Genomic DNA, 19,721 nt, shown 5'->3' on the forward strand with positions numbered 1-19,721 from the left:
TTGAACATTCAGAGAGTGGGGAAGGGCCGTGGTTCAGTTTTGCAGCATCTGTTTGGTACGGAAAAGGTCCCAGCTGTAATCCTGGCATCTCTAGGTGGGACTAGGAATGTCTCCTGCCAGAAATCCTGCTGCCAGTCACATATAGACAATTTCTTGTCTTCTTTCCCTTCTGCTTCCTGCTCCAGCATTTGATAAGGCGGAAAAGGCACCGCTTCCATATAGATGAGAATTTCCTTTTTCAAAATTAAGCACCAAGTCGTTTGCATTTATTTCTCTGCCGATTCAGGAATTATTCCAAGAAATGGTTTACTTTTGAGATCACATTTTGAAGGTTACTTTCTCAGCCCAAAGGATTAATCCTTTTTCTTTCCTCTGAAAGCCTGTCTTGTTAAAGAGCACAATTATAAAGCGGCAAAATCAAAAAGGACAATTATGTGGCTAATCCGGCAGCCATGTAATCGCATTATATACGGTCATGTATGGTGGTGGCAGACAGTTGCACCCACTCACAGAGCTTCGAGCAAATCCCAGCCGTGTCTCATTTGACTTTGTGAATTCAGAGTTTCCTAAGTCTGAAGAGTTCCTTTTTCACTGGTCTACTTAAGTCTTTCATCATGCATTCAGACCTTAGGCGAAAAGGGGATCTGACCAAATTGTGAAAACAGATGTAATTTTTAAGAGAAGGAGACACAGTCCAGTACAAACATGCCTTTTTCAGTCTCCTGTTGAGAGCTTTTTTAAAAAAATAAAAAATCCTGCAATTTTACAGTGTGGTTAGCTGTACTGTGCAGGGTGTGTGAATTGGCTAGCACCCATGTCATCACCAACTTGCCTTACAGGGTCATTGTCAGGGCAGTGGAACTGTTCTTTTAAATGTTCTTGATTTGTGGGAAGGGTAAGGATGGCAGAAAATGAGCAGCCAATAGAATTGATTGAAGAATTCAGTTTCCTGAGAACCACAGTTTTTTGGTGCGTGTGGTTTTTTTAAAAGTGTCTAACCCTTATGGATAGAAAGATATGCAGAGCAGTGTTCGGACAATGTCTGGTGAAATCTCAGAAGCCAAAGAAGGTGGTGGATAAAATTGACACTAGTTTAAGTCTTAGCATCAGAATATCTGGCAGCACGTGTTCTCATTGTGGTGTCTAGCATATATACTTCTCAGTAGGCTACACTGAACACTTGTGGAGTTTTGGAAAAGTGCTTGGTCTTCATAGACAGACTGAGCCAGACTATTCCCCAGGAAAGTATATTATCCGTTGCCCTTTGGGAAGAATTATCAGTTTGTTTCTTTGTTTTTGTTTTGTCATGCGGAAGATTCCTCATTTACCATTCCATGCTTGCATCATGACTGCTGGTTGGTTCTGTTTGTCTGGCCTACGTTTCCACCTCAATATATTTCTTCAGTAGTTCCCCTCGGCTCCATCATGCATAAGGTTATAGAGAGAGGACTCTGCTTCCAGGACTTGGAGGTGCACAAAGGTGGTCTTTGATTGATGAGAGGCAGGTAGGGTTTTCATTATGGAGAGTAGCTGTTGGATAATTTCATTAACCTGATGTGCACTTTTCATATTTCATCTTAATGCAGCCCTTAATCTTAATGGGTATTTGGCATTGCTAGAGTCTGTCTTGCAGGCTACCTATCCCTCAGAACCTTAGTTAGCATTTTAATAGCGTGGGATAAAGCTCTTCTGTGGGGGTTTTTTAATGCCTGGTAAGCATGGATCTCTCTCTCTCCTCCTCCTCTTCCTCCTCCTCCTCCTCCTGTCTATCTCTGTGTCTCTGATTTCCCATGGGCATGTTTCACTTGATTTCAGTTGTAGAATTGTCACCTGTTGGAAGTTCAGTTTTCGATTGTTCGGGAGCCAAAACATTTGACACCCAAGGTGTTCGGGATCCAAGGTACGACTGTACCAGAGTAGATATAGGGACAGAATTGGCATCTAGGTCTACCAGAGGGCCTAATCCCATACCCCCCAACATTTCTCTGATGAAAATAGGGCCCCCCAAAGTTTATGGGTATTTCCATTCAAATGGGATCGATTATGAAGGGTGGGACCTACCTGCCCCCCATATTTTATTCAAGTTGACACCCCTGCAGCCAGCCAAATGTATAGGTTGTTGCACAGGAGGAAATTCCACAACCTTGGAGCTGTGAAACCCCTAAAGGAGCATGCCTGGGGAAGCAGTGCAGGTTTTAGAAGCAGAAACTCTTGTGCATCTATGCTCACCCCAAGGGAAGTTGTCCATGCCCTGTGAGAAGGAGGCAATCCTTTCTAGTTGAGGGCTTCTCTGTTGCCTGCCTTCGAGTGTAGTGACAAAAGAAGATGCCTCCTGGAAACAATCTGGCGGTCCCAATTCTTCCAGTCTACAAATCTCAACATGTTCAGGGTGGCATGACATAACTGTTCTGAAAGCAATTTCTTCTTCTTCTTCTTCTTTTGACAAGACTGACAAAGACATCCAAAATCTGGGCCAGACTTTCCCTCAGGATGTTTCAGGAGAGCCAGAAGCCTTCTCTATCAGCTGCACTCCTGCCTGGGACCATAGATGTCTTCTCTCCTTTCATCTGAGGAAGGATTAAAGGCTGGCAAATGGAGGCGTCCGCTGAGATTAGCCCTGTCAGGTGAAGTTATACTCTTATCTCTTCAGCGCTGCTAGCAATTACTTCCAGAACATTTCAACTCATTTTACCTCAGCTGATGAAGGCTTGAGGTATGAGCTGAAATGTCCTGGAAGTAATTCTTAACAGTAATATAATTCTACTTGACATATTTATCCAACCATCCTTCTGCTAAAGACTATATACACTTTACTATATACACTTTATATCTATTGGTGAAATTGCACCTATCGTTTCCTTCTCTTACGGCAAGTGAAAGGACCTTGCAGTTCCATGCCTGCCAGTAACTGGTGTTATGAAGTGGAATGGAGGTTCTGGAGAAATTCTACACTGGTGCTTCTTCCCTGAGGGCCAAAGTAGGCATGGGTGAGGCAGCCATATTGGTTCTTGACCACTGGTTTTTGGTCCTTTGCCTTACATCCCTATCTCTTCAGACAATTTTCTCTCCGCCTGGTTCTCATCTGATATCAGAACACACCTGGGGGAAAAGGGAAGGTAATTGAGTGTGGTATGTGAGGACGGGGAGGGTTAAGTTCCCCTCACCCATGTATATCATTTCCACCTGTACAAGAAACAAAAAAAAGGAAATCTTTTTTTCAGGCTGAGGGCCTTGTGTAACCTTCTAGGAGGGCTGTTACATGCCAGTGGTGGATATTGTGATTTTATCTTGTGAACTGCCCTGAGACCTGTGGGTACCAACATCCCACAGAAGCAAAAAAGACTCTTTATGTATGCGACAACAGCAGCACGGATGTTACTAGCCCAGAGATAGAAAGAATAAAGAGTCCCCATACCATGCCGAAATGGCAAAATTGTCCGGAAAACTCAGAAACCAAGACGACAAAAGCTTTAAGAAAGAATTTTTATTTATTTAGGAGACCACTGTAAGCAGATGAAAACATTAGCAGGATTTTAACTTCACTTGTAATGTAACAAATGCTATGGGCAATATGCATAGATACAAAATATAGACTATGAAATAATATGCAGTTGGAAATGTTGACAATAGGACCCACGGAGGGGATGGGGGGAAGTCTCAAGATTCAGAGAAATCTCTTTTTATGGATATGTACTTGGTATTGCCTAGGGCTTGCCGAACAGAAGGTTGGCGGTTCGAATCCCCGCAACAGGGTGAGCTCCCGTTGTTTGGTCCCAGCTCCTGCCAACCTAGCAGTTCGAAAGCACGTCAAAGTGCAAGTAGATAAATAGGTACCACTCCGGCGGGAAGGCAAATGGCGTTTCCGTGCGCTGCTCTGGTTCACCAGAAGTGGCTTAGTCATGCTGGCCACATGACCCAGAAGCTGTACACCGGCTCCCTCGACCAATAAAGCAAGATGAGCACTGCAACCCCAGAGTCATCCGCGACTGGACCTGACGGACAGGGCTCCCTTTACCTTTGGTAATCTCAATAAATTTACATTTGTAAAATCAAATAATTTTTTTTTTTAAAAAAAGACGCGTAACAAATAAACATTTCAGCCGAGAGAGAGAAAGGCAGAGACCTGTGGGTATAGGTCTATCTATCTATCTATCTATCATCTATCTGTCTGTCTGTCTGTCTATCTATCTATCTATCTATCTATCTATCTATCTATCTATCTATCTAACATCTATCTATTATAATAACTTGTCCTGTTAGGGAAAACCTACATGTACAGACTGGGTACATGCATGCCAGCTTGGATAATATGAAAGTTTCCCCCAACAAAGCAAATGTGGTCTCTGACATGGCATCTTGGTCTTTCTGGCTACTCCTGAATGGCCAATCATTTTCCATTCTCAATGAGCCTTTTTCTGTTGCTTTGTTTTCTGTTCCTCTGCTTCCACCTTGATTTGTTTTATTCTTTTATTTCCTTCTAGGTGTGCTCTGACAAATCTAATAATTCTGTCCCTCAAAATAAGCCTCCCCCCCCTTTTGCCTTCAAAGTAAGATTTATAGTTCTGCAAAAGACATCAGCGGCAAACATAAATTTACTGGATGTATTGCTTACAGCCAAATAATACTTTTGTGCAGTTTGATTTTCTTTTGAGTCCTTAAGGTATAGTCATTCAGGGGTTTTCTGAACAATGCTATAAAGGGCTTGTGGTCTGTTTCAACCTGAAAAGTCTGGCCTTAGATATATGTTGATGAAAGCATTCACAAGTAAACAAGATTCCCATCTATTCTTTCTCAATATGTGTATCTTGTTTCTGTGTCAGTAATTGATTTAGATGAATACCCCACTGGCAGAAGGCATCATGTTTCTGTAGACATACTGTTCCCATCCTAGACGGTGACACATCAGTTGAAGTTTTGATGGGCCTATCTGGAGAAGAAAACTAATACCAGTTCTTGTACATTGTTGTTTGACAGTAATTCATGATTTCTCCCCTTGCTCATCCTGGCATTGTTCATTTTTATATTCCAAAGGTTTCCTTAGAGATGTTGCGTTTGTGGATAAGTTAATTTCCCCAGGTAATTTAGCATTCCCAGAAAGCTCTGAACATCTTTCTTTGATTAGAGTTGTGGCGACATTTCACTCATCTGAACTCTCCTCTGTCTGCTTAATTCCGTCACCAAATGGAACGGTGTAAGCCCTTCTTCAACTGGAGATTGTGCCTCCCCCAAATAATTCAGAAACCTCCCACACTTTCATCTGAGCTCTGTTTTTCTCTGCTCAGTTTTAGATTTGCAGCTTCCGTTGCTTCTCCTGACAAGTCCTAGTCTGTGATCGTGTGTCAGGGACCGTGCTGAGGAGGACTGCACTGAGGAGGAATGGTAGGAGCCACCCCCTGCTCCTGATCCTGAATCTTCCGATGATCAGGAGGATGGTATAGATTTGGAACAGTGGTTTGCAGAGGGGCATAGTTCAGAAGGCAGAAGCTGGGAAATACTAGATAGGGAACAGCTAGAAGAAGAAACACTGGAAGAGAGAGGGTTAACAGATTCACAGTCTCTGGACAGCATTCATCCCCCTTCTCCAAAGTCACAGAGAGCTCAGAAAGTGTCAAAACAGAAAAAAACCAGAGGGTACAAGCTCAGTTTACAAGACATAGGAGTGACGTAGATTAATAGGGACGGAGAGGGGGAGTGACCCTTAATTGGGAGCACCACCATTTCTAGGAGATGGGTTCTTTGTTCTCTCACTGTGATTATTAAAGATTCTAATTGGTATGATGTTTCTTTCTTTGATCTTCTTATCTACTGCCACGAGGGGAGAAAGCCGATTCCCTGAAGCCCGACAGCATCCCAGCAGACCCCATTGCTGATAATGGTCCCTGGCTACCATCCCCCTTTAAAATAACATGTCTTTGTCTGACAGCCTGATTTTAGCAGCCATTTTAATTTCCCACAATGCTCCTTACATCATTTTGGGCACTGCTCTGAGTGCTGCTGCCTACCGCCCCCATCACCAGGTGAGCCTTCCAGGGGCCACCAATGGACCACTAAACTCAAGCCTCTTCATACCCGGAGCTGTTCCTGTACTTCCCCGAAGCACCACCTTTCTCAGCCACCCAATTGCACCCTCTTTCTGCCAATTCTGAGGTTTATGATTGCATCCTCACATCCTGCCCATTGAGGTCTGTTGTACAGTTGCTGTCTCCATCACATTTGCTGCTTCCTCTGTCACAAACACCTTACCCAACACTCATGGTTTGTGACATCAACAGTAATATGGCCAATACCCACCCTCTGCTCAGAAAACTCTGCATACCTAGCAACCAGCGCACTTAAGACATGGGACAAAAAGAGATTAGAGTCAGATTGGTGTAGTGATGGCTGATGTCACAAAGATTTTGCTTTTACCCTAACTCTCACATGGACAGATTCACAGTCTCTAGACAGCATTCACTCCCACCTTCCCCAAAGATACGGAGTGCTCAGAAAGTGCTGCTTTTACAAAAAGGTTTAAGAACCTAAATGGCACAAATTCAAAGAAAGGAATACAAGATAAGCTGTTTTAGATTTTAAACAAACTTAAGAACAGGGCTGAAACGCTCCCATGGTCTAGATGTTACTGCTGATGTTAAAAACTCTTAACCTTTTTGTAAAAGCAGCACTAGAATTTTCACAGTTGAGTCTTCAACCCTTTATTACTGTGCTTTACTTTCTTCAAGTTGGGCTTTGTTTAAAACTTGCCATTTAGGTTTTCAAACCTTTTTTGTAAATTCGGTATTAGAAACTGTACTTTTGAGTCCTCAATCCTTTATTACTGCGATTTGCTTTACCTAGGTTGAGCTAGGATTATAATACTTCAGAATTTTTGGGTGTTCCACCCCCCTTTTTTTGAATTTTGGTCATTTAAAGTTTATGATTTTTCTATTTCCTTCTGAAGAAACTGAATAGTTCAGTGAAATGAGGTTTGTAGCCGGCATCTCGTTAAGGCTTTGTTCTATTTTAGGTTTTTCTAATTTTTTCCCTGAAGCTTTTTGATTTTTATTATTTAGTTTATTTCCACAAGATAATAAGCTCTGGAGCCAAATGAGGATTCCCTCTATTGTGTGGGCAGGTAATCCCTCCCCTACCTGGCCTGGTCTCCTTGGCAACGCTTCCCCCAGGTGGGATTGGACAACTGACTGAGGTAGGCGGAGACCTCCAGGTATCTCACCTGAGGGAAGGCAAAGCCAAGCCTATGCTGATGGAGCGGCTCCAGATCCAGGGGCTGCACGCGTCCACGCAAAGGGCGGCCCCCATTTTAAGCGGGGAGCGGTCATTTCCAGTCAATTACTTCTCGTTTCAGGGATTTTCATGGTATTTCACTTGGTTTGTGACGGTAAGAGGAGGCTAGTACGAATGTCTCTATACTAAAGACACTGGAGAAGCACGTGCTCTGTTGTTTCTGTTTGTCCAGAGTCACAGGGGCATTGCCTCTCCACATAAGCAATCTTCCTACATCAGCCTTCAAGGACAGCTGGGACTTCAAGTTTAGCTAGATATGCCATAGGGGAGGCAGAATACATGGGGGATTCATTGGCAATAAAAGTTGGGGGTCCTGGCTAGATCCAACTGGCGCTCAATGTCTGCAGTTTCCTGCCCAAATTTCATATCCTCCCATTTCTATCTCCCCAGCACAAGGCTCTGCAAGAAAAGTCTCTCTCTTCATCCTAACAATGATCACAACAATATTTTTAGCCTCTATGAACAAGCCGTGCCAACAAAGGTCCGTATAGTTATAGCTATGGTTTCCCCAGTAGCGATGTATGGAAGTGAGAGCTGGACCATAAAGAAGGCTGATCGCCGAAGAATGGATGCTTTTGAATTATGGCTCTGGAGGAGACTCTTGAGAGTCCCATGGACTGCAAGAAGATCAAACCTATCCATTCTTAAGGAAATCAGCCCTGAGTGCTCACTGGAAGGACAGATCCTGAAGCTGAGGCTCCAATACTTTGGCCACCTCATGAGAAGAGAAGACTCCCTGGAAAAGACCCTGATGTTGGGAAAGATGGAGGGCACAAGGAGAAAGGGATGACAGAGGATGAGATGATTGGATAGTGTTCTTGAAGCTACCAGCATGAGTTTGACTAAACTGCGGGAGGCAGTGGAAGACAGGAGTGCCTGGCATGCTCTGGTCCAGGGGATCGCAAAGAGTTGGACATGACTAAACGACTAAACAACAAAATGAACAAGCCAGCTCTTGGATCTTTCCTGACGTGGTAAACAGAGCTCTAAGGGAAAGCGCTTACGCTATGGAAGGCCTGCAAAGCCATTCTCATTCCCATACAGCTTCATTCCTCTTCCGAAGGAAGTATGATTCATCGTCGAGACTAAGAGGAGCCACACATGCGGACGATGTATAAGGTCACCTACGGTAACAGATGATGCTGGATGTTTGGGGAGCAATAGAAATCCGTCTTCTTGTGTAAACCCTTCCTCTAAGTGGTCATATATCTTTTGTTATATCGCCGAGGATATGTCGGTGCTGCAGCTGAAGGATGCTGCTGGGAATAATGGTGACTTTGGAAGATGGAAAGTTTTGAAGGCCCCTTAAATGCTGCAGCTGAGATTAGGAGAGTGGTGTGCGTTTCTCCCAATGACATCATTCAGGAAATGCAATCAGCATGCAGTCAAGGTAGCCAGACACAGAGGCCCAGAGATTTCATTTTCATTATTGGATTTTGTAAAATGGCAGAGAAATCCACAGCCACTGCTGAGGACTATATGAAGATTCTCTGGTGTTTGCATCTGCTTATTATGCCGTTGTGGACACAGCCATGGCAGGAATGTGGAATTTGGCAATCAACACAAAGAGTGCACATGCTATAAATAAGGTTGTCATATGTCCGGAATACTGCAGTGTGCGGGCAGAAATCACCAAAACAACTTTTCTTTTATATATAATTTTTATTAAATTTTCTCATTTGACATTAATAAGATCTCAAGGACTTCCCTTCTTCTCTGTCCATGGTTCATTTTACATACCGCAAATCTCTGCATATTTTGCAAAAACTATACCATTCAGTATTCCATTATTGCATCCATCAAAACTTATTTACACTGTTGAATTTATCTTAATGCTGCCGGCGTTTTCAGCTGCACACAATTATTTCCCATATATTCAATCAACGTTTTCCAGTCTTCTTTAAACGTATGTTCTTCTTGTTCTCTTATTCTATATGTTAAGTCTGCAAGTTGTGCATATTCCGTCAACTTAAGTTGCCATTCTTCTTTGATTGTGTTGCCACCCTCCGGACCTCTCAAGGAGGAGGAACACGAAGGAGGGCCTCAGAAGATGATCTCAGGGTCCAGGTAGGTTCATATGGAAAGAGGCGGTCAAGAATACTGATAGCCAGAAGTTGGAAATGTGAAACTACACCTACAATAATAGATTGGCAATCACTCCTGCTAGAGTACTTCCAATTAGCAAAGCTGACCTGAAAAGTCAGAGGAGCCCCAAATAAAATGTTTTTCAGAGAATGGGGACTATTCAAAGAATATATAAGATTATATTGTAATAAGAAGAAGAAGAGTTTGGATTTGATATCCCGCCTTTCACTCCCCTTCAGGAGTCTCAAAGCGGCTAACATTCTCCTTTCCCTTCCTCCCCCACAACAAACACTCTGTGAGGTGAGTGGGGCTGAGAGACTTCAGAGAAGTGTGACTGGCCCAAGGTCACCCAGCAGCTGCAGGTGGAGGAGCGGAGACGCGAACCCGGTTCCCCAGATTACGAGACTACCGCTCTTAACCACTACCCCACACTGGCTCTCTATAATGATGCTATCCTAGCAGAACTGAATGATACTAGTATATAATAAACAAATGGAATAAATATACTAGATGAATATACAGGAAAAGTTATAAAACAAACTGTGCAATAAAATTAAGACAATAGAAAAAGTACAACGAGAACGATTGGGAGTTTCTTTCAGAAGGCTTTATTAGAAAAGATAGGATGTTAGAACCAATATTCATTTCTTACTGTTAACTCTTTTTTGCTTTTTAATTTCTTTATCTTCTTTCTATTATATTTTTGTGTTTAATTTTGATGTAAGTTTGTAATATATATATAAGATGATATTTTAAATCAATAAGGACAATTTTTTTAAAAAAGAGAGAGGAAAGAGGCAGTCCCTGAGGTATTACTGTCCTGAGAAGGAAGTTTCTGCCTGGCTTAGGAAGGGAGGCGCAATGCCAGGATGTCAGGATGTTGCCGCCCCCACATTCGCCCTTGCAATCTGGCACCTCTGGCCATAAATGTTCTCCTACAAAACATTTCACCGTATGCCACTGGGGGGAGGTGGTTGCTGGGGGGGGGGGAGCAGCAGGTGGAGGAAGGGTTAAGCAGCTGAGTTCTGCTACACATCGCACCTTCCTCTACTTGCAACTGTTTGGTAGTTGCGCGGGATCCCACCCCAGACACAGTTCTGCCATTAAAGAAAGATATTTGAATCAAACTTTGTATGCATATATGCACTAGGAGTCGTATTTCATTATTCCTCGGCAGTTTGGAAAGCTCTTATGCATGCTGGATGCTGCAAAAAGGAATATTTTCTTTAAAAAAATTAAAAGCAGAAGCTGATGCAGTAAAAAAAGGACGGGAAAATTAATTGGCACTGCAGGCAGGGTTAAAATCTTGTAATGATAGGGACCAAGCTTGTAAATATAAACATTCACCATTAAAATGTCTTTTCAGATTTATAGCTTAAATTGAAAAGGCTGCAGCTGGTGGTAATGAACTGCCAAAATTTCTAGTAGACTACACAGAAACCAAGAAGACCATGTCTAAAACCAGCCAGCCTTCCTCAAGTTCTCAATAAAGACCTAGTTCTCACTGAGGTGGTAATGCTTTGTTTGAGCTATGCCACCTAACCTGCCCATTGCTAGAAGCATTCTGGCAGGGATGGAACACGGGTGGCGCTGTGGGTTAAACCACAGAGCCTAGGACTTGCTGATCAGAAGGTCGGCGGTTTGAATCCCAGCGACGGAGTGAGCTCCCGTTGCTCGGTCCCTGCTCCTGCCAACCTAGGAGTTCGAAAGCACGTCAAAGTGCAAGTAGATAAATAGGTACTGCTCCGTCGGGAAGGTAAATGGTGTTTCCATGCGCTGCTCTGGTTCGCCAGAAGCGGCTTAGTCATGTACGCCAGCTCCCTCGGCCAATAAAGCGAGATGACTGGACCTGATGGTCGGGGTCCCTTTAGTCAATGTGTTCCTGTTTTCCAGGGGCTGTCCCAGATTTACAGAAGTCATCCCAGTTTCCATTTGATCGCAGAATATCCCACCTTTCCTAAGACGTCCTTATTTTCACCAGAGAAACATTGGAGGGTATAGAGTTATGCGACGTCCAGGCCAAGGAGATAAGTAACCATTCAACCTTTAGAGGACATCTGAAGGCAGCCTTGTATAGGGAAGTTTTTTAATGTTTGATGTCTATTATGGTTCTATATATGTTGGAAGCCGCCCAGAGTGGCTGGGGAAACCCAGTGGATATAAATAATAAAATTAATCTTATTCTTATGTGGGTTACATTTGAAGGTGACCCAGAAACTACAATTAATCCAGAATGAGGCAGCTAGACTGGTGACTGGTGACTGGGAGTGGCCACTGAGACCATATAACACCAGTCCTGAAAGACCTACATTGGCTCCCAGTATGTTTCCAAGAACAATGCAAAGGGTTGATGCTGACTTTTAAAGTCCTAAACGGCCTTGGCCCAGTATACCTGAAGGAGCGTCTCCACTCCCATCATTCAGCCCAGACACTGAGGTCCAGCTCCAAGGGCCTTCTGGCAGTTCCCTCACTGCAAGAAGTGAGGTTACAGGGAACCAGGCAGAGGGCCTTCTCAGTAGTGGGGCCCGCCCTGTGGAACACCCTCCTGTGAGATGTCAAGGAAGTAAACAACCATCTGACTTTTAGAAGACATCTGAAGGCAACCCTGTTTAGAGAAATTTTTAATGTTTGATGTTTTATTGTGTTTTTAATATTCTGTTGGGAGCTGCCCAGAGCAGCTGGGGAAACCCAGCCAGATGGGTGGGATACAATTATCATCATCATCATCTGCAGGAGGCAGTAGAAGACAGGAGTGCCTGGTGTGATCTGGTCCATGGGGTCACAAAGAGTCGGACATGACTAAATGACTAAACAACAACATTATCATTATCATCATTATCATCATCATCCCAGAATGTCCCACTTTTCCTAAGGCGTTCCTATTTTCATCGGAGAAACATTGGAGGGTATGGAGTTATGCGACACCTGGGCCAAGGAGATAAGTAACCATAGAACCTTTAGAAGAGACCTGAAGGCAGCCCTGTATAGGGAAGTTTTTAAATGTTTATTATGTTTTTATATATGTTGGAAGATGCCCAGAATAACTGGGGCAACCCAGTGGGTATAAGTAATGGAATTATTCTTATTCTGGAATAGGATGTCCCTATTTTCGTCAGAGAGGCACGCGGGTGGTGCTGTGGTCTAAACTACAGAGCCTAGGACTTGCCGATCAGAAGGTCGGCAGTTTGAATCCCCGTGACGGGGTGAGCTCCCATTGCTCGGTCCCAGCTCCTGCCAACCTAACAGTTCGAAAGCACGTCAAAGTGCAAGTAGATAAATAGGTACCGCTCTGGTGGGAAGGTAAACGGCATTTCCATGTGCTGCTCTGGTTCACCAGAAGCAGCTTAGTCATGCTGGCCACATAACCCGGAAGCTGTCCGCTGACAAATGCCTGCTCCCTTGGCCTATAGAGCGAGATGAGCACCGCAACCCCAGAGTCGGCCACGACTGGACCTAAAGGTCAGGGGTCCCTTTACCTTTATTTTCATCAGAGAAATGTTGGAGGCTATGTTTAGCTCAGGCACCCTCCCTCAGCTTTAACCTCTCTCCCCAAATACTTCACACCATGGCTGAGATGCATGTGTATATGTGTGTGCAGGCAACATTTCCCAAGGAGTGGAGCTAGTTGTGAAATGCCCCCCTCCTGCTCGAGCGGGAGTTATGAATGAGTCACTCAGCATGAGCGCAGTCAAGCAGCCCTCCCCACCTCAGCCTCCCAACGGCACGGAGCTTTCAGTACATCTCGGCAAGGCGAGCAATAAAAGCTTTTATTAGTTTGTAGTACTAATTTATTTCAGATTGATTGTTCCATTAAAACATCACTTTCAATATTCTTGCTGGGAAAGCATCGTAAAAACACGCGCGTGCAGCTCGCCTACGTCCCGGCTGGGCCGGAGCCTTCACCTTCGCCGGCTTCTGGGAGAAATGCCTGACATCAACAGCAAGCGTTGCATACCGATCAGGCCAGGTACTGTTTACACAATGGCATTTGCCTGTGCGGCCATCCAAAATGGCGCCATAATTACAGCCGCAGCTGCATTGTCCCAAAGTAGGACACGTGAAGCAGGCAGAGGGAAGTGAGGGTTTCAGTGGGGGTGGCAGAAAAGCAATGGGGGGGGGAGAGAAAGGAAATAGGATGTGGAGGCTGGTTGGGGAAGCCTGAATGGCCAGAACAGAAGGTTGGGAAGGTTTGGCAGATGCTGGTGTTGTAAACAAAAATTGCCCTTTTCCCTTATGGGGTATCCAAGAGCCCATATAGAGTCCTTACACAGGTTCCCTATTGGTAGGAGAAAATAACAGAGGCCAACCAGAGAATATTGAGAAGCAAAGCAGCTAGTAAGCCTGATCGTTATTGATCTGTTGCAACAGGGTGCTCCCCTCACCCGCAGAAGGAGGACCCAGAAAAATGGTGTGCAAGGCCTTATAAAGATTTTTGAAATTGCCACCCTGTAGATCAAGACCACCCCCCAGAAACATCATACATACATCACAGAAGGGCTGTAACCTAAGACCACCCCTCAGATACATCACACCTACATCACAAAAAGGCGGTCTAGAACAGAATTTTGAATGTTGTTTCTCCTGTTTGCCAGGTTATCTGATTGTCTTTCCTCATAGTCCAGTTCCTAATGGTCCAGTTTACCTTTTAAGCTACCTTTAAGCTACTTTACCTTTTAAGCTACTGAAGGCAATGGGGCCCTTTACATGTCCAGCTGTCCTTTGTCAAGTACAAATTGTAGCTTTTTTGTGTTGAATATATGATATATGATAATTTATGGACCTAATAGGTATCTAAAGCCATTTGCACTTAACAAATAGGAGCCTATGTTGTAAACAAAAATCTGCCCTTTTCCCCTTATGGGGTATCCAAGAGCCCATACAGAGTCCTTACGTAGGTTCCCTATTGGTAGGAGAAAATAACAGAGGCCAACCAGAGAATATTGAGAAGCAAAGCAGCTAGTAAGCCTGATCGTTATTGATCTGTTGCAACAGGGTGCTCCCCTCACCCGTAGGAAAGGAGGAGGAACCCAGAACAATGGCACGCAAGGCCTTATATAGACTTTTGAAATTGCCCACTCTGTACCTCAAGATCACCCCCAGAAACATCATACCTACATCACAGAAAGGGCGGTCTACAGTAGAAATCTGAGTGCTTTGTTTACCTCCTGTTTTGCCAGGTTACCTGTTTAATGGTCAGGATTGGATAGCCTGGGGAGCCTGGCCTGTCTTTTGTAATAATAAATACTTAGTAATTATAAATACTTAGTTTTTGAGTCAGGTCACAGGCTCACACCCTATTCAAACACAGACATACCCTTAAGACAGGATTTGTGAAGGAAAAGACAATGGGGAGGCTTTTCCATTTTCCTTTGACCTTGCAGAGAAAACATTTGCTTAGTTTGGGAATCAAAATGGTTTCAGGTCAGTCTTCCTGTGCTGATCTATGTACGTGTTTGGTTGGTACACTTATGAACATTGAACATATATCTAAGACCTCAAAATTCCTATCACACTGGGGCCTGTCAACCAAGCAGTGGTGGCCTGGCTTGTTTCACCACCTGAGAAAAAATAGTGTTATAAGAATTTTCAGGTCTCAAATAAAGGAAAAATATTCATAAATGCACACATATCTAAATATAGGAACCATGTGTCTGAAATAGTATGGGAGAGCAATCCTGAAGCCATTTCGTCTCTCCCCATGATCTCAAATGTTTCTCTGCAGTAAGGGAGGCAAATGGGGAAAGCCTTCCCATTGTCTTTTTGCTTGCAAATCCTGTCTTAAGGGCGTGTTTGCAAAGGAATAGGGTGAACCTGTGACCTGGACTCAGGAACTAAAATATTAACCATCACAAAAGAATGGCCAGGCTGCCCAGGTAAGGCAATCAGTGCCCATTATCAAGTATCCTGGCAGGCAGGATTTCTGCTGACCGCCTCCTTCTGTGATGTGGGCTTTTTTTTGTGGGGAGGGGGGTCTTGGGCTACAAGGTGGACAATTTCAAAAGTCTATATAAGGGCTTGCACACCATTTTTCAGGGTTCTCCTCGCACCTGTGTGTGGTGAGTGGGGACCCTGTTGCAACAGTTCCTTTAATAAATATCAGGCTTACTAGCCGCTTTGCTTCTCAGTATACTCTGTTTGGCCTCTGTTATTTTCTCCTGCTTACAGGGTAACCCATTTAAGGACTCTATACAGGCTCCGGAATACCCCATAAGGGAAAGGGAGCAGTTTTCCTCATAGCAATAGTGTTATGTACTGAAGTTCTCACCCTGGGCCAGCAGGGGGATACGGTAGATAGTTTTCACTCAGGTCCACATATGCAAATAAGGGACTGATAGTGACTTTCAGTGATTGGATAGTTACAGAAAATGGTTACTTTTGCGTTCTAGTGGAGCTCTATATAAGCAGGCTGGCTGAACCCTTCAGTTCAGTTCAGTTCTGGCCTGTGAATAAACAAGAGCTGTTTGAAGAATTGCTGTGTCGTCTGATATGTTCACCCACAACTTAACAAATAGAAAGGTGCTGCCGCCCCCCGCTCCATGAAAGCCTCATTTACATGGGTTCATTAAGCTGTTGCAGCAGGAACTGGCTATGGGGGGGGGGGTCCCACCCATTGGGATTCTGCCACTCAAGGTGACTGCTTTGCCTGGCCTCCTGGTCAGGCCAGTCCTGTGATTGCGACCACCTTTTCAGGTGCCTCTTGGGGTAGAATCCAGCCATAAAGCATGTTCGCTCCTTCCAGCGCTGCACAAAGTGAGGGTGTACAGTGGTACCTCAGGTTAAGTACTTAATTTGTTCCGGAGGTCCGTTCTTAACCTGAAACTGTTCTTAACCTGAAGCACCACTTTAGCTAAGGGGGCCTCCTGCTGCTGCCACGCCACCAGAGCACGATTTCTGTTCTCATTCTGAAGCAAAGTTCTTAACCTGAAGCACTATTTCTGGGTTAGCGGAGTCTGTAACCTGAAGCGTATGTAACCCGAGGTACCACTGTACTGCTATGCTGTCCCAGCCTAGGGCATTCTAAGTGTTCTCTCGGGTCATATGATCTGCTCTCTTTCTGCCCCCTTCCCAAAACTAGTCAGCAATGTCTAGGGCACTGCCTCAAACTTGGTTCATCTAGCCCATCTTAACCGGCAGCAACACTCCAGGGTCCCAGGCAGGCATTTTCCTGGAGATATCAGGGATTGAACCTGCGTTCCTTTGCATGCAGAGTGTTTGGTCTACCACTGAGCTGTGCAAATTCGACACGGGATCCAGTCTAATTCTCCTGGATCCAACTTTTATCCTGTTCCCTTGGAAAAACAACAGCAACAAGAAGGTGTGCATGTACCTGCATGGCTGCGCATGTGCATTCTGTCTGAGTATAATAGGACGCACCGGACCATAGGAGGGGGAGAACAGGGGGGGATTTTTTTCTTGTTCTCCCCCTCTAAAACAAGGTGCATTGTGTGCATTCAAGGTGCGTTCACCCAAAGCCTCCCGCTGGGCTCCGGAGGCTTTGGGTTCCTTTCGACCTGCTCTTTGGGGCTGGCGGGGTGGGGGAGCGCTGCTTTCCCCCACCGCCAGCCCCAAAGACAAGGTCGGGGAGCAGCAGGAAGGCAGCACTCCGCCTTCCCTCTGTCCCCCGAGCTTGTGGGGCTGGCATGGGGGGAAGCATTGCAGCCTTCCCCCCACCTTTGTAGCCTCCGCAGGGCAGCCCCGCAATGCTCCGTCTCGCTGTTCTGGCTGCAGGAACAGCCTTTGTAGCCTCCGCAGGGCAGCGGGGTGAAGGCACCCCACTGCCCTGGGGAGGCTTTGCGCAGCTAACCCCAAGCTAGAAGAGCGAGAAAGAGCGCTGCGCAGCACTCCGTCTCCCTGTTCTGGCTTTGGGCTTAGCCGCGCAGCCTGCACTCACTCTATAGGACACACACACATTTCCCCTTAATTTTTGGAGGGGGAAAAGTGCGTCCTATAGAGTGAAAAATACGGTACCTAGGGAAGGGGAGAAAGATGCACCCAGAGGGGGTGGTGTCCCATTGTACACTTGCAAAATTCCCAATGTTCCTACCAGACAATTGAAGTTGGTGAGCCTTGGTCTAGCTACTTATAAGCAGAGGGCTTTGCCTGTAAAAAAAACTACATGGAGGTCCAACACTTTAATGTCACAGAGGAGAAGGTGTTGAAAATACCAGCTCCAGGTGCTTCTGCAGTGAAAAGGGGCAAAAAAACAACAACCCCACCCCCACAATTGCAATTTATTCCAGAAAAGGGTTGAAAATTGAGCTGAAATATTTGCTGAGATTCAATATTTACTAGACTCCCACCATTTGCCATTCCCAATTTGAACACTAAATTTCAAATTCGTTCACATCTCGAACCGTCTGTTTCACCTTCAGATTGGAAAGCTGGGTGCTTTGGATTTATTGGCTTCACTTAATTTGTTTTCCTTTCCAATTCTCGTCAGGCTGTAAATTTCATCCTAAACCGTCGGTGCGGCTGCATATCATTACAATCTTGCCTTCAAATGGCAGTCAGATTTCAAATATTGAAAGAATCGAATGCACCGGATGTCAAATACAGATGTGAAATATCCAGCACACTTTCAAATATTTGAAGAAGGGCCTGGCCATATTTGAGATCAACATTCAGACAGAAGTATTTTGAGGGGAACAAATTAAATGTCGGCTCTGCAAAGTGGAACAGGATAGCAATGTCACTGGCGCTGCGGGCCTTACAGGCAATTTCTGTGGGTGGCAGGTGAAGGCATGTACAGCTGTTCTCTACTTGTAGCACGTCAAGATCTCAGTTATGTGGGACTGCTGATCTGTTGTTGGGGCATTGGTGGAATGATTCTGCTTTGCAGTACGGAGTTGGGCAGGTTGTATGGCTTTTCCCAGTCAGTGGAGACAAGCAAAACCTAATACAGTCGGGTTACACACGCTTCAGGTTACATACGCTTTAGGTTACAGACTCCGCTAACCCAGAATTTTGGAAGCCGAACATCCGATGGGCCTTCCACGGCTTCCGCAGTCAATCAGAAGCCACGCTTTGGTTTCTGAATGTTTTGGAAGTTGAACGGACTTCCGGAATGGATTCAAGGTATGTACCCTAATCTCTGAGTGGTGAGAGATTTCATAGGTACAATCAAGTACTTTGGGTTTGGTCTCCTCCAAACTAGAGGTGGAGATTAGATAGATAGATAGATGATAGATAGATAGATGATAGATGATAGATAGATAGATAGATAGATATAGATAGATAGATAGATAGATAGATAGATGATAGATAGATAGATGATAGAGATGTAAATAGATCTTATAACAAAGAAAATGGAGACTGGTGTCATTTTCTTTGATGTAAGATTTATTTACATCTATATCTCTTCTTCTTCTCCTCCTCCTCCTCCTCCTTCGGTTATCACTCATAGCAGAGTAAGATTGTCCTCCATGAACACAGTTTTAACAGTGAGTCCGTAGGTGACTGTGGAGGCCATTTCTGGATCCACACGTCCTTCCACAGTTGGGGACATAGGTTTCCGGGCAGGAGATGATCACCTTGAGGGTTTGCCAAGCGTGCCTTCCTCTTAGCAAAATTTTTCCCTTTCATCCTGAGTTTGAGCGTCTTCAAAGCCCATTAATAATAATAATAATAATAATAATAATAATAATAATAATAATAATAATTTTCCCTTTCATCCTGAGTTTGAGCGTCTTCAAAGCCCAATAATAATAATAATAATAATAATAATAATAATAATAATAATAATTAATGAACTACCTTACTGCAGCACCGTGTCTCATTGAACCACACTCCTGGGAAATGTGGTCCCCATACCTCTCTGCCGCTTTGAGACTCTTGCAGAGCTTCCACATGGGGTCTAGCCAAAGACCACTGAAGCAGACCACCCAACATGCTCCCCCATCTGTTGCATAGCTTGTCATTCCTTATATATCTTGCACGGTTTGCAGATTATTCCTTTTGGGTAGGGCGAAAAGAAATTGAATGTTGACAGCCGAAACGCAGATGACACTGCTGTGCCAATTGCTTCTAAACAACATTGAGTCCAGAAGGCAGAAGCACCCCTGTGGTCACTCAGTTTCCTGGCCACTTGTCACACGCCTCTTGAGGCCTGGAGATTGATGGCTGTGATTTCACTTGACGGGGCTCTAAAATGTCTAAGATTGATTGGTTATCTCCTGTCCGAGTTTTGTTTATACTTTGGGGCCTTGTTTGGCCTGGAGGAAGCTGACAAGTTTTTATTTTTACAAGGAGCTGGTACAGAAGAGTCATCATTGCACAGAAAGACTATATGAATTGAGGATAAGAGAGAGAGGAAAGGTTACTTAACTTCAGGCGAGTAGAATGCAACTGGAAATAGG

The 19,721-nt window shown here is 44.5% G+C and overlaps 1 long non-coding RNA gene across 3 annotated transcripts in view; it reads right to left on the reverse strand.

Moving 5' to 3' along the window:
• The window catches only part of LOC308577020, a 31,014-nt gene extending 24,803 nt beyond the window's left edge, over window positions 1-6,211 (reverse strand). For 2 of the 3 annotated variants that reach the window (XR_014003346.1, XR_014003347.1), the window contains exons 1-2: window positions 6,070-6,211; window positions 2,849-3,099 (exon numbers count right to left, since the gene is read on the reverse strand). This is a non-coding gene — a long non-coding RNA (uncharacterized lncRNA). The remainder of the gene's footprint in view (window positions 1-2,848; window positions 3,100-6,069) is intronic. The other variant, XR_014003345.1, reaches the window with a different exon arrangement.
• Between the last annotated feature and the right edge of the window lie 13,510 nt (window positions 6,212-19,721).

This window comes from Podarcis bocagei (genome assembly GCF_964188305.1).
Source record: "Podarcis bocagei genome assembly, chromosome: 17".
Classification (NCBI taxonomy): Eukaryota; Metazoa; Chordata; class Lepidosauria; order Squamata; family Lacertidae; genus Podarcis; species Podarcis bocagei.